Consider the following 12,234-nt stretch of genomic DNA (forward strand, 5'->3'; position numbering starts at 1 on the left):
TTATCACCAAACAGAATACAAGAACACAAAATTTTGTGTCTCTGTCCATCAGTGTCTTGTCTTGTCCTGTTCTCAGTGTCTTGTCTTGTCCTGTTCTCATAAACAAACGCAGCCTAAAAAATAGAGAACGAATATTCATTAAGGTGTCCAAATCCTCATAATAAGTCTTCTACCACTAGCAAACCCAGAACACAAAAACACAATATACAAAACTTTTGATTCTAAAACTAATAAATCTCCGAAAAAAAACTAGACCGATTTGAATACTCACTATTTTCAACAAAAATTAAGGCATATCAACCCTCAAATTCACATAAAGTTCACCATTTTAGAAACAAGTTCACATTTTGGTACCTATTGGAAGAGGTGACAGCAATCTAAGTTCAACCAACTTCATCTCCTTCCCACTTTAGAATCCGGCCATCGATGACGTCGGTGTATGGCCCTCCGCCGTGACAATCGAACACGAGACTCTCAGGACCAAAGGCTCTGGTGACGTGGAGGAGTGAGCAGAGAAGCCATTACCTTTTATCTGAGCAGTTTGGGCAGAGTGTGAGGAAGAGCAGTTGAGTGCGACGGACGATGGCGATCAGGCAACGGGCACGACGACTGACATTGGCAGAAGCGCGACGGAGCAGCGAAAACCAGACGCGAATGTCGATCGCAAGGAAGAAGCTGCAATTGGTGAGACTGTGAGAATGAACAGGGGTTGGAGACCTGGAGCACGACGACAACGCGACGGACGACAGTAGTGCCTCACTCCCTACGGCGGTGGTGGAGGTTAGATGGCTAGGGTTTGTTTGAGGGCAAAACCTAAAAACTCTGAAAAGGAACGTGTGAGGAGGGTGTGTTGGGGCAAGGGGGTGAGTGAGTGAAGGGGCAGAACGCTGGATTTTTTTTTAAATCAAATCGGTGATGTTTATTAAGAACTGGCCGGTTCAACGGTTTGTGGATGGACGGTTATTAGCAGCAAACCGGACCGGTTTTATCGCTGGTTCCCAGTTGAATCGGTTCGACCGGTCGGTCCGATCTGATTTTCAGAACCATAATTTCATTCCTAAAATTTTAAAAATTAATCAAATTAGTCCTTATATAAATTTCTTTTATTTTTTCTTCATAATATTAAATTTGAAATATTTTTAATAGTACTAATTTTAATATTATTTTTTAGCATAGTCAGAACTGAACCGGTGATCGAACCGATCATGTCACTGGATCATTGGTTCAACCGGTAAGTCACTGGTTGAACCGATTGACTCGGTCCTATGTAAATAAAAAACAAAACATAGTCAAAATTTTAAAATTAAAATTTAAAATACATATTTTCACTAACATTTTAAAAATATCTAGCTATCCTAAAACAATATGAAACAGGGACAATACGTATTTTGTTAATTTTACTCTATCATAAATATTTTTATTTTGTTTTTATATTAAAATAACTATTATTTTTGAATTTTAATAATTTATTAATTAGTTTATATCTATTATAATATTATATACTACAAGTATTTATTGAAAAATAATATTAATAGATATTATATAATTATAAAAAGAAAAAATAAGTGAGTTTATAATTATTATTAAATAAAAATATAATTAATTTAAGAATGAATGAGTTTATAACTAAAATTAAAATAAATTAAATAGAAATAAATTATTTGCTGAAAGATATTTATATGTATTTTAATTTGCACATATATTAATAACAACCTTAACAGCCTGGTGGTTGACTATTATTGACCCAGGATAATCGACGACAAGCCGACCGACCTCTTCAGGTCAGGATCATCCGACCTCTTCTCCAAGAGCTCGGCCAGATCACCAGGAAAGCCCAAAGAGGGCCCAAACAGAGGAACACGACCCAAATTCAAAGGCAACCCAAGCCTATATAGATAAGGACAGTTTCCTTGAAGATAAGATAATTTCACTCAAAGATAAAGATAGGATAAGATAACTATCTTATCTCCAAGAAGGTCATTCCTCACCATTATAAATACATTGGAGCACCCAGGTATAACTCATACTCTGATTCTACAAAATACCTGCTTAATGCCCATGCTAACTTAAGCATCGGAGTCCCTTACAGGCAAGGTTGTCAAACTCGCACCGGTTATTTGTCTTATGCAGTCTGATCATTGGACCGGATCGGTCTAGAGTCCGGTTCATCCATTTTTTTGTCGAACCAGCCGGTCCGGTCCGATTTTAATAACTGTTTTTTAAACCTCAAATAAACAAAATTTTCTTTACATAAAATAATAAATAACTAAATTATTATAAAATTATTTTATCATTTGTATTTTAAAATTTTACATTTTTAAATTGTAACTTTTTATAGTGAAATTTTTTTATTTAAACGAGTTTATCAAATTATTGTTGATTATATATTTAAAAATTTAATATTTTAAATCTCACTAAATAATATAGTAGTTATTTTAAAATTTAAATGTTTTAAATTTTTAAAATTATAATTTTTATTATTGTTTTCTTTATATGGTAGAACTCAATCATTAAAAAACCGATTTTGTGGGATCACTTAGCTTATTGAATTTTAATATTTTGATATAATTTTTTTAAAATAACTACTATATTTATTTAGTGAAATCTAAAAGATTAAAATATTTAAAATAACTACTATATTTAGTAAAATTACTATATTTAGTGAAATCCAAAATATTTAGTAAAACTACTATATTTAACTAGTTTTAATATTTTGGATTTCACTAAATAAATATACAGAAAATCTCCACATATAAGTCTTTTTCCTATATAAGTCTTACAAGTCCTCAATACCTCTTATCCCTAAAACGTGCTTCTCTTTTGACGTATGTTTCACGCGCCTGCTTAACAGATTTTTCAATCAATCAACGCGCGAATATATAACTTCATTTTTCAAAAGGATTTCGTTTCCTTTTTCCAATTTCTTCTACGTTTTCTTGCCTTCTCTCTTCGACCTCTTTCGAGCGTTTCTCTGTGCATTCTCCTTCGTGTTTTACCTGTGTTTCTCTCTGCCTTACGTGCTTCAGATTTTTCGTTTCGTTTTGCGTTTGAAGATAATGGATGATTCAATTTCAGATTCTCAGGTGAACCAGAGCGAAGTGGAATTTGAAACTGAATCTAATGAAGTTCCTGAGGTGTGATTTAGTTTTAGTTAGTAATTGAATTTGAATTTGAATCTGATTAGTAGTTTTTTTATTGTGTAGCTGAATAATCTGTGAACCTTGCCTGTGATATTTGCTCTTTGTTCTTCCTTATTTGAATTGAATCTAATGCACTAGTTCTCCTTAGAATTAAAATAATTTTGTCCATTTTATATCAAACCTTCGGGTGTAGATCAGTAATATTTGGGTGCATTTAAGGAAATTTTAGGTGCATTTACAGTTTATTATTTTAGTTGAGTTGTTTTAGTTTCTGCTTTAATATAGTGTATTTTTGCAGACCTTCTGTGCAGCTGATGACCAGTTTGTCCCCAAGGTTGGGATGACTTTTAAAACCCTTGACGATGCTGCAAAATTCTACAAGGATTATTCAAAGGTTGCAGGTTTTTCTACAAGAGTTCGGTGCACAAATAAGAAGAGAAACGAAATTATGAATCAATTGATTACATGTACTAGAGAGGGAAAATGAAAATCGAAAATATCTCCGACCGAGAAGACAAATTTCTCAGCTGGTTTAAATTGTCCTGCAAGAATTTATATACATGTATTGAAGGATGTTGGTATTTGGATTATTTCAAAGGTCGTGTTGCATCACTCACATCCTTGCTGTCCGGATCAAGCACAGATGCTCAAACAGCACAGGAAACTAAGCATGTCCGTGCGTCGTACAATAGAGAATAACGAAAAAGCCGGTATCAGACCTAGCAAAACTTTTCAATCATTTGTTGCAGCATCCGCGGGTCACCGTGAGTTAAATTTTATCAAAAAAGACGTGAGGAATTACATCACTAGAGAAGTGCGAAATGTTTTGGAACAAAAGGATGCAAAAGAATTCGGAAAATAATTATTAAGAATGAAAGAAAAGAATCAGAATTTCTTTTTCGAGCTCGAATTCGAGGATGATCATTCCATTAAGCTTGCTTTTTGGGTAGATGCAAGGGGCAGAGCTGCTTGTGAGCATTTTGGAGATGTTATTTCAATTGACACCACCTACAATACAAACAGGTAACATGGTCTTCTGGTTTATGATGCTAAATTTATGTTGTTTTATGAATCTACTGCAGAAGTGCATATCGGCATTTTTTAGGTGCACAGATTCATTATTTGGGTGCATTTTGTTGATTATAATTCTGTTTGGTGGTAATTTATTTCAGGTATAATCTGGTTTGTGGTTCTTTTGTCGGGGTGAATCACCACGGTCAGTCAACACTTCTTGGATGCGCTTTGATGAAAAACGAAGATATTGAATCATTCAAATGGTTATAATGAAAAGGGCTATCGAGGCTTGTATGCCAACAACAATTTACCGTTGGTGTATTTGGCACATCACGAAGAAGATTCCAAGCAAATTAAACGGGTACAAGGGACATGCAGATATCGAACAAGAAATGAGCCAAGTTGTTTGGAACTCTCATAGCAAAGATTCATTTGATAGGAATTGGAATGATTTTCTACTGAAGTATGGTCTTGTGGATAATAAGTGGCTTTCAGGTAATGTTTTTTAAAATCTACAGCAGAGGTGTAAATTGCATGTTTTTGGGTGTATTTTAGTCTGATTTGGGTGTATTTTGCAGATCTTTATGAAGACCGTCATATGTGAGTTCCAATTTATCTGGATCACCACTTTTGGGCTTGGATGAGAAGCACACATCAAAGGAGCGAGAGCATGCATTAATTTTTTAACAAGTTTATTATCCGGAACAGCTTGCTTATTCAATTTGTCAAACAATACAATAATTGCCTCGGAAGCAGGGAGCAAGCAGAGAAAGAATCGGATGCTGCAGATTTTCATACGGTGATACCATGTGCAACAAAATCCTCCATTGAAGCTCAGTTTCAACATGTGTACACTCACCAAAATTTTAGGTAAGTCCAAGCACAATTCAGAGGGAAGGCGAATTGCATCATAAGATTAACGAACTCAGCTCTAGGCTATTCAGTATACGAAGTTGGAGAACAAGTTTCCATCTCGATATTCAACAAGCTTGTGGTTACTTACGACTCAGTAGCATCCCAAGTGAAATGCCAATGCTTATTATTCGAGTCAAGAGGGATATTGTGCCATCACGCACTAAGCGTTTTAAGCTTTGAACGAGTAACCCAAGTGTCTCTGAGATATATATTGGAACGATGGAGCAAGAAGGTAAAGAGGCGACACACACACATTAAGAGCAGCCACGACGAGCCACTGTTGGAGCCAAGAAGCAAGATGTTTGATGAATTGGTGTTTCTTTTGCAAAATATTTGCGAATTTGCATCTGAATCGGAGGATTTGACTGACATTCTGCACCATGCGTACGATAATGTCATGGTTGAGATGGAAGAACTGAAAGCCAAAAGAAAGGGGACATGTTCGTTATCTCACGAAGATGCCAACATGGAATCCATTAACGAGCTTCAAAGCCCTCCAAGGGTTCGAATAAGAGGACGTCCAAAAAATAGGCTAAGTTCAAAGTCGGACAAACAGATTGCAAATGCCTCAAAGAAGAAGAAAACGAAAGCTTTAAATGAGGTAAAAGTGATGTTCTTTAAATATGTGGTGATTGAGTTTAATTTTCTTGTTAATAGTTTTGTTAACATGTGAGTTTATTATTTCTAGTTAAACCTCTTTGATGCGGCATCAGCGGTGCGTCCAAATTCCAGCCAATATCACAGACATGTTATGAATTATCAGTTCAGAGAACCAGCAGCACGGGATAGTTTTTTGGGTGTATAGTTACATAATATGGGTGTAAAGCTCAGTTTTTTGGGTGTATTTCTGAATTTTCTTGTGTTTGATATTTTACATTTATATATTTTCAGATGCTGCTGTTTATGTTACAAATTATTGTTTTGTTTAGTTTTTATGGTTTAAAGTTTAGGGTTTTAGGATTTAGTGTTTAGGTTTTAGGGTTTAAGGTATAGGGGTTTAGGTTTTAGGTTTTAGTGTTTAGGGGTTTAGGGTTTAGGGTTTTAGGGTTTAATGGTTTAGGGTTTATGGTTTTAGGGTTTAGGGGTTTAGGTATTTAGGGTATATATTTGGGTTTATACGGGTTATATTTGGGTGCATAATTAAGGTTCATGTATAGGGTATAGGGTATAGGGTTTAGGGTTTATGGTTTAGGATTTTAGGGTTTTAGGGTTTAGGGTATATATTTGGGTTTATACGGGTTATATTTGGGTGCATAATTAAGGTTTAGGGTATAGTGTTTATGGTTTAGGGTTTAGGGTTTAGAGTTTAGGGTTTAGGGGTTTAGGGTTTATGGTTTAGGGGTTTATGGTTTAGGATTTTGGGTTTTGGGGTTTAGGGTTTATGGTTTAGGGTTTAGGGTTTAGGATTTAGGGGTTTAGGGTTTTAGGGGTTTAGTGTTTTATGGTTTAGGGTTTTAGGGTTTAAGGTTTAGGGTTTATGGTTTTGGATTTAGGGTTTAAGGTTTAGGGGTTTATGGGTTTAAGGTTTAGGTTTTAGGGTTTTAGGATTTTAGGGGTTTAGGGTACATATTTTGGTATATACGGGTTATATTTGGGTGCATAATTAAAGTAATTGGGTGTATTAGTTGGTTTGGTGTTGTTTTCCTTTATTTTCTATGTACCTGTAATTTTTTAACTTTTTAATACAGCACAGACAGTTTATTTATGCAAACAAATTTTATAATACAAATGAATTATATATTCACAAAATTTACAAATTCAAACTATTTCAAAACTACATAAAACTGAAGTCAATCACTGTCACTTTCAATATCATAAGAATCTACTTGACAATATGGGCTCAACAAAGCTGCAGATGGCTTCAAAAATCTTTTTTTTTTCACTTCTCTTGATCGCTGCATCTCTGTCACGATTCATGTCATGAAAAAAAATTTGGGAAGCAAATTCAACTCTGAAGTGGTCGACCTACGCCTACAGTTTGAAAGAATATTATTTGAATTGAATCTGTTAATTTAGAAAAGTAATAGAGAGTTATATAGTTTTAAATATAATTACCTGAGTCCAATTGTCCCACTCATACTTCCCCTTTTTAACATTTTGAGGCTCGATTATTTCAAGCCATTTCATGACATAAATAGCACAATCATAGCTAAAAACAAAAAATAATTTAGCAAATTAAAATAGGATAGCAATTGAAAACATAATTTTTCAGAGTGAAAGTACATTTTTTGCCTGAAATGTCAATGTGAGGAGGCTCAATTTCACGATCTTTTCTCTTGAGAGGTGCCCCGGCATATACCCTAATTCTCGAAATCACATACCTCTAAAAACAAAAACAAAGCCGAATATAAGAAGGAATAAGTCTAATAAATCATCACACCCAAAGGATAACAATATACACCTTACTTTGAATTGAAATGCACCCAAATTTAAAAACGCATAAACCATAACTAACTTACAATAAATTTATTTAGCTTCATTCTGTCTTTGGAGGGACACGTCTTGTGATAGGGGTCAAGTATATAAAATATTTTCATTCTTACATCAGCCACCCATATCCACCAATGATTTAAATAGCAAACAGGTGCAAAAATCTGAAACATCTCCATATTGAACAGTGTTTTATTTTAATTTATAGATAACCAAAAAATTGTGATAAGAAGTTTTAGAAATGAAAACTTACATACAGATGTGATGCTAATTTTTTTGGTCCAAAAAGGGTATAAGCATTGGGTAGTCTTCTACATTAAATGGCTTTTTGGATTTCGGCTAAGAACTCTCCATTTGGATGATTTCCAATGGCCATGTTCTACAGCATTTGTGAAACACCCAAAGAAATCTTTTAATGCACCCAAAAGATAACAAAATGCACCCAAAAGATAACAAAATGTACCCAAATTTTAATACATTACACCTTACCACAATATTAGGTGGGAGACAGTAGATTTCTTCCTCGAATCTTTTAATATTCTGTTGGTTGAGGATCAGGCACATGGCAGTCACAATCTAAAAAAACAAAATAGCTAAATTAATTACATCAATCAATATTGCAGTCACATTTCATAACATAATCATTAAACCTGTTCTAATCTTACGTCAGCTTCAATATATGAAGTAGCTTTTAAGGATGCAAAGTGGACTCTTGACAGCACCAACGGTTGTTGGGCGTTTAGTGTGCAAAGTGAATCATACTCATCAGTACTGTCGTCCGCGTATGTCCTGCTATGTGTTGCCCAGAGGTAGTATTTTTCTTTCATTTCGGCCGAGATTAAATTTCTCCTCACAGGAGTTTCAAATTTGTCAAAAGTCTGGCCCACGGTTTGCTTTTCAGTTAGCGGAGTTTTACCTTCTGGGAACTGGTATTTTCTTTTCTCCACTCTTTGCAATCTTTTCCACCAGCACATCTAATTCTTCTATTAGTATTGTGGTTTCTGGACTTTTTACCACCTGAGCTTCTGCTTGCCCAACACCCTCTTGTGTCTGTGTTTCTTCTTGGCTTGAAGCAGTCAAGTCAAGGCTGAATGATGGCAACGGTAATTCTTTAGGTACATAGGACGCTGTCCTGGCCATCATCAATAGTGCAGCAGTAGTCACTTCAGGGGCTGGATCCCTGCATGTTGACATATATCGTACTATAAGAATAAGAATAAACGAATGATATTGAAAATCAATTTATATTTTGATGAACTTACATTTTAGATGGAGCTAGTGGCATTGTTGGTATGCTTTCATAAACTTTTGGGGGTTCTGGAGTGCTGTGGGGGTTAGAGAAAATGAATCAAGTTATAAAAAAATCAATTTCAGCTCAATTTTCAGGATATATACCCAAATAAGATAACAATATATCCAAACAATAACGAAATGCATCCGAATAATTTTGCTCACCTTTCTGTTGGAGGGATGGTTCAAATGGTGGCACAGGGCTTTCTGATGTTGCTTGAGATGAAGGCAGGCATAATTGAATTGGAACTCTAAACAAGACAAAAATAAAATGTTAAGAAAATCCTTTTAAAATAGATTAGAGGATTGAAATTTCATTATAAAACTTACATATCAAGCGGTTGAGAGGATGGTCGAAAAACGATGATCTGTTGTTGAGCTGGATCACTCAACGATTCTTCTTCCCGACTGAACCTGAAATACACCCAAATAAGATAACAATGCACCCAAATAATAACCAAATGCACCCCGAAATGCTTTTTTTTTAGAACTTATGTAGTTGCAGATTTTTATTTTTTTTCTTGCCCTTTTTTTTCTTGAATAAAACTTTAAAGGGCTCTTTGTTCTAAAAAAATATATACAGAATTAGAACAATATGGTAAAAAAAGAATTTAGAAAATGGTATAAGAAAAAGAAATTACATGGAATCCGAAGGTTTGTTTACACTGCTTTGCTCCGGTTGTCCTTGAAACAAAGGATCAGTCTCGGTTGCTAAGCTCGCCTCCGGCATTCTAAGTACAGAATAAATATCATTCAGTAAATAATACTATTCAGGATATCAAAATTCTATCAATTAACCAAAGATAAATAATCAGCAACCAAAACACCTTAAAAAATGTAATATGCACCCAAATTCAACATACCCTTGTTGATGTTGTCTTAAAAATCCTTCTATTATTTCAGTTCCAATTTCAATTCTGACAGTACATTCAAAAGTATATGTTAACAAAATATAGTTTTGATTATAGAGTTTAAGATAGGTTTAGAAAGTATCTTACCCATCGTAGGAATGATTTTCTTCTTCTGAAGACGAATCCTCGATTACGTACTTTCTTTTTCTGGATTGCGTCCTGAAGATCAAAATATTATGAATCAGACAAATACAACAATATTGATGATGAGATACTGTCGAAGGCAGTTCACACTTTTTGGCGGCAGTGTGAATTTTTTTGCTTGTTTTTTGTTTTTTAACTGGCAAGGATTCTTCACTCCTGAAATTAAATGAGAAACCCTGTATTAATACATTAAATTTTGATAGAAACAGAAAAGAAAGTGATGATAATTTTAGATTTTTACTTATCAGTGGATTCACTTTTGCTCTTTGAATTGGAATCCTCTAAAATCTGCTTCCTCTTTCTGGATTCCATTTTGAAAAGCAAATAATTATTAGGAAAAAACACCTTAAAATTGACAAAATGCACCCAAAAATATATTACTTACTTTTTGGCTCCCCTTTTGGGTTGTTTACTTGTAGGTTCCTCTGAGTCTTCTTCCGACTCAGACTCAGAGAAAACATCAACATCAGTCTCTGATGAATCATTCTCAGAGGAAGAACTTTGTTTTTTTTTTCTTTTCTTCTTTCTTTTCTTTTTCTTTCATTTTTTTCAATTTTTTTTTTGTTTTCGCCATTTTGACGATGCCCTGAAACAGTAGAAATGTTAGTTTACAACTTATACATAAATAAAACACACACAAATTAGAGAAGGTATTCTGTTTACTTACCATATGGCCATCTATCTCTACTTTAATTCTTGAAACCAGCTGCTCTCTGTTCTAGTTGCTAACCCAGAACATTGCAGCTTTTTTTCTCTCCTTTCTTCTCCTTGTTTTTTGCGAGATGGAAATAGATTATCATCAAGGTATAGAGACTCCCGTTGATTGATTTTTTCTTTTTCAGACGGTAATTCGTTATGCCTTTAATGATGAAATTCAGCACATGGGCTCCCAGTTGCCCTCTGTTATTTTCTCCATCTCAAAAATTGGAGCTATGTGCACGGGAGATACTTTGGTTATTGTACTAGGCAACAAGAACGCCATCTGAATATAGATGATGAAAATCCTCTTAAACATCAGCCGATCTTGTTCACTTTCAACACTGATACTCATCATCTCATCAGTCAGCTGCTTTAGAGTATTGCCCTGGAACCTTCTAAAAATGAGTCGGTTCTCTTCAGAGAGATTCTTATAACTCACTTTATCAGGAAATAGATCTCCTACAAAAAAAAACTAATTTATTACTTGAAATGCACCCAAATATGATTCATATGAACCCAAATATCACTCATGTGTACCCAAATATCACTCACATGCACCCAAATATCACTCATGTGCACCCAAATATTACTCACATGTACCCAAATTTATTACAAAGAATGGAACTATAGAGGTTTTCTCTAATCAGTTACCTGATGCATTGAGGCCAAGGGCATCTCCTATTGTTTTGGGTTTAATCTTAAAGGAACCATAGCTGGTTTCCAGTGTGTTTTTCCCCAATTTAAAGGAGTTAGCCAACTCCTTTAAAAGTTTGTGAGGCACATTCATTGGCGGGATGTGCATGAGTCCCCCAAATCCTAATTCACGAACGATTGCTTTTTTTGGTTCACTCATCTTTTCAAATTTTTTGCTCAGTAGTCTGGTGGCACACTTCAAGCCTTTGATTTGTTGTAAACAAAGCAAAATTAGAGTCATTTAAATAACCTATATTTGTATTAGAAAAAATTGACTTGTTCTAAGATATATATATATATATATATGTTCACACCCAAATCCAGTCCTATACACATTTTATTTTTTCAATTAAACGAAATTAAATGAGTTCAAAATCATATTTAACTTAACTAAACAAGTAAAATGATAAATTAAACGAGTTCAGAATGATATTTAAGTTTAAAATGCCACTAGAAGCACCAGTCACATTCCATATTGACATATAAACTCAGAAATGGTCCATACATAGTTTATATGTATACAAACCTACTTAAAAGACATCCAAACATTCACAAAACAGAGTTTATATGTATACACCCAAATATCATTTCACTAGAACTACGTAAAATAGCGTAAACGACTTGAAGAGTTTTATTAGAACAGTAATATCATATATAAACCAAGAACAGTGAAACAAAGAGAAAAATACCACGATATAGTATTTCGATTTCGAAATCAGAAACAGAAATGTGAAAAATATAGAAGAAAAACGAAACAGTACCTTGAATGATGTTTGTTCCTTCTTTTTGGTATTTTTTTTATGGAGATTTGAATATTTCTTTCTTGATTTCTTCTACTTTTTGTGACGACTTGGACGATTTCTTCAGAGTTTTTTTTTGTTTTGAACGTGGCTTGAATCTCGAGGGTTTGTGTATTGATTGAGGAAAAAGAGAAAGAGTTTTTCATTATGAGCGCGTTTTGGAAAACTAAAACGGTTGAGTAACGCGCGTGGTTTTCA

This window comes from Arachis hypogaea, chromosome 13 (assembly GCF_003086295.3).
Source record: "Arachis hypogaea cultivar Tifrunner chromosome 13, arahy.Tifrunner.gnm2.J5K5, whole genome shotgun sequence".
Classification (NCBI taxonomy): domain Eukaryota; kingdom Viridiplantae; phylum Streptophyta; class Magnoliopsida; order Fabales; family Fabaceae; genus Arachis; species Arachis hypogaea.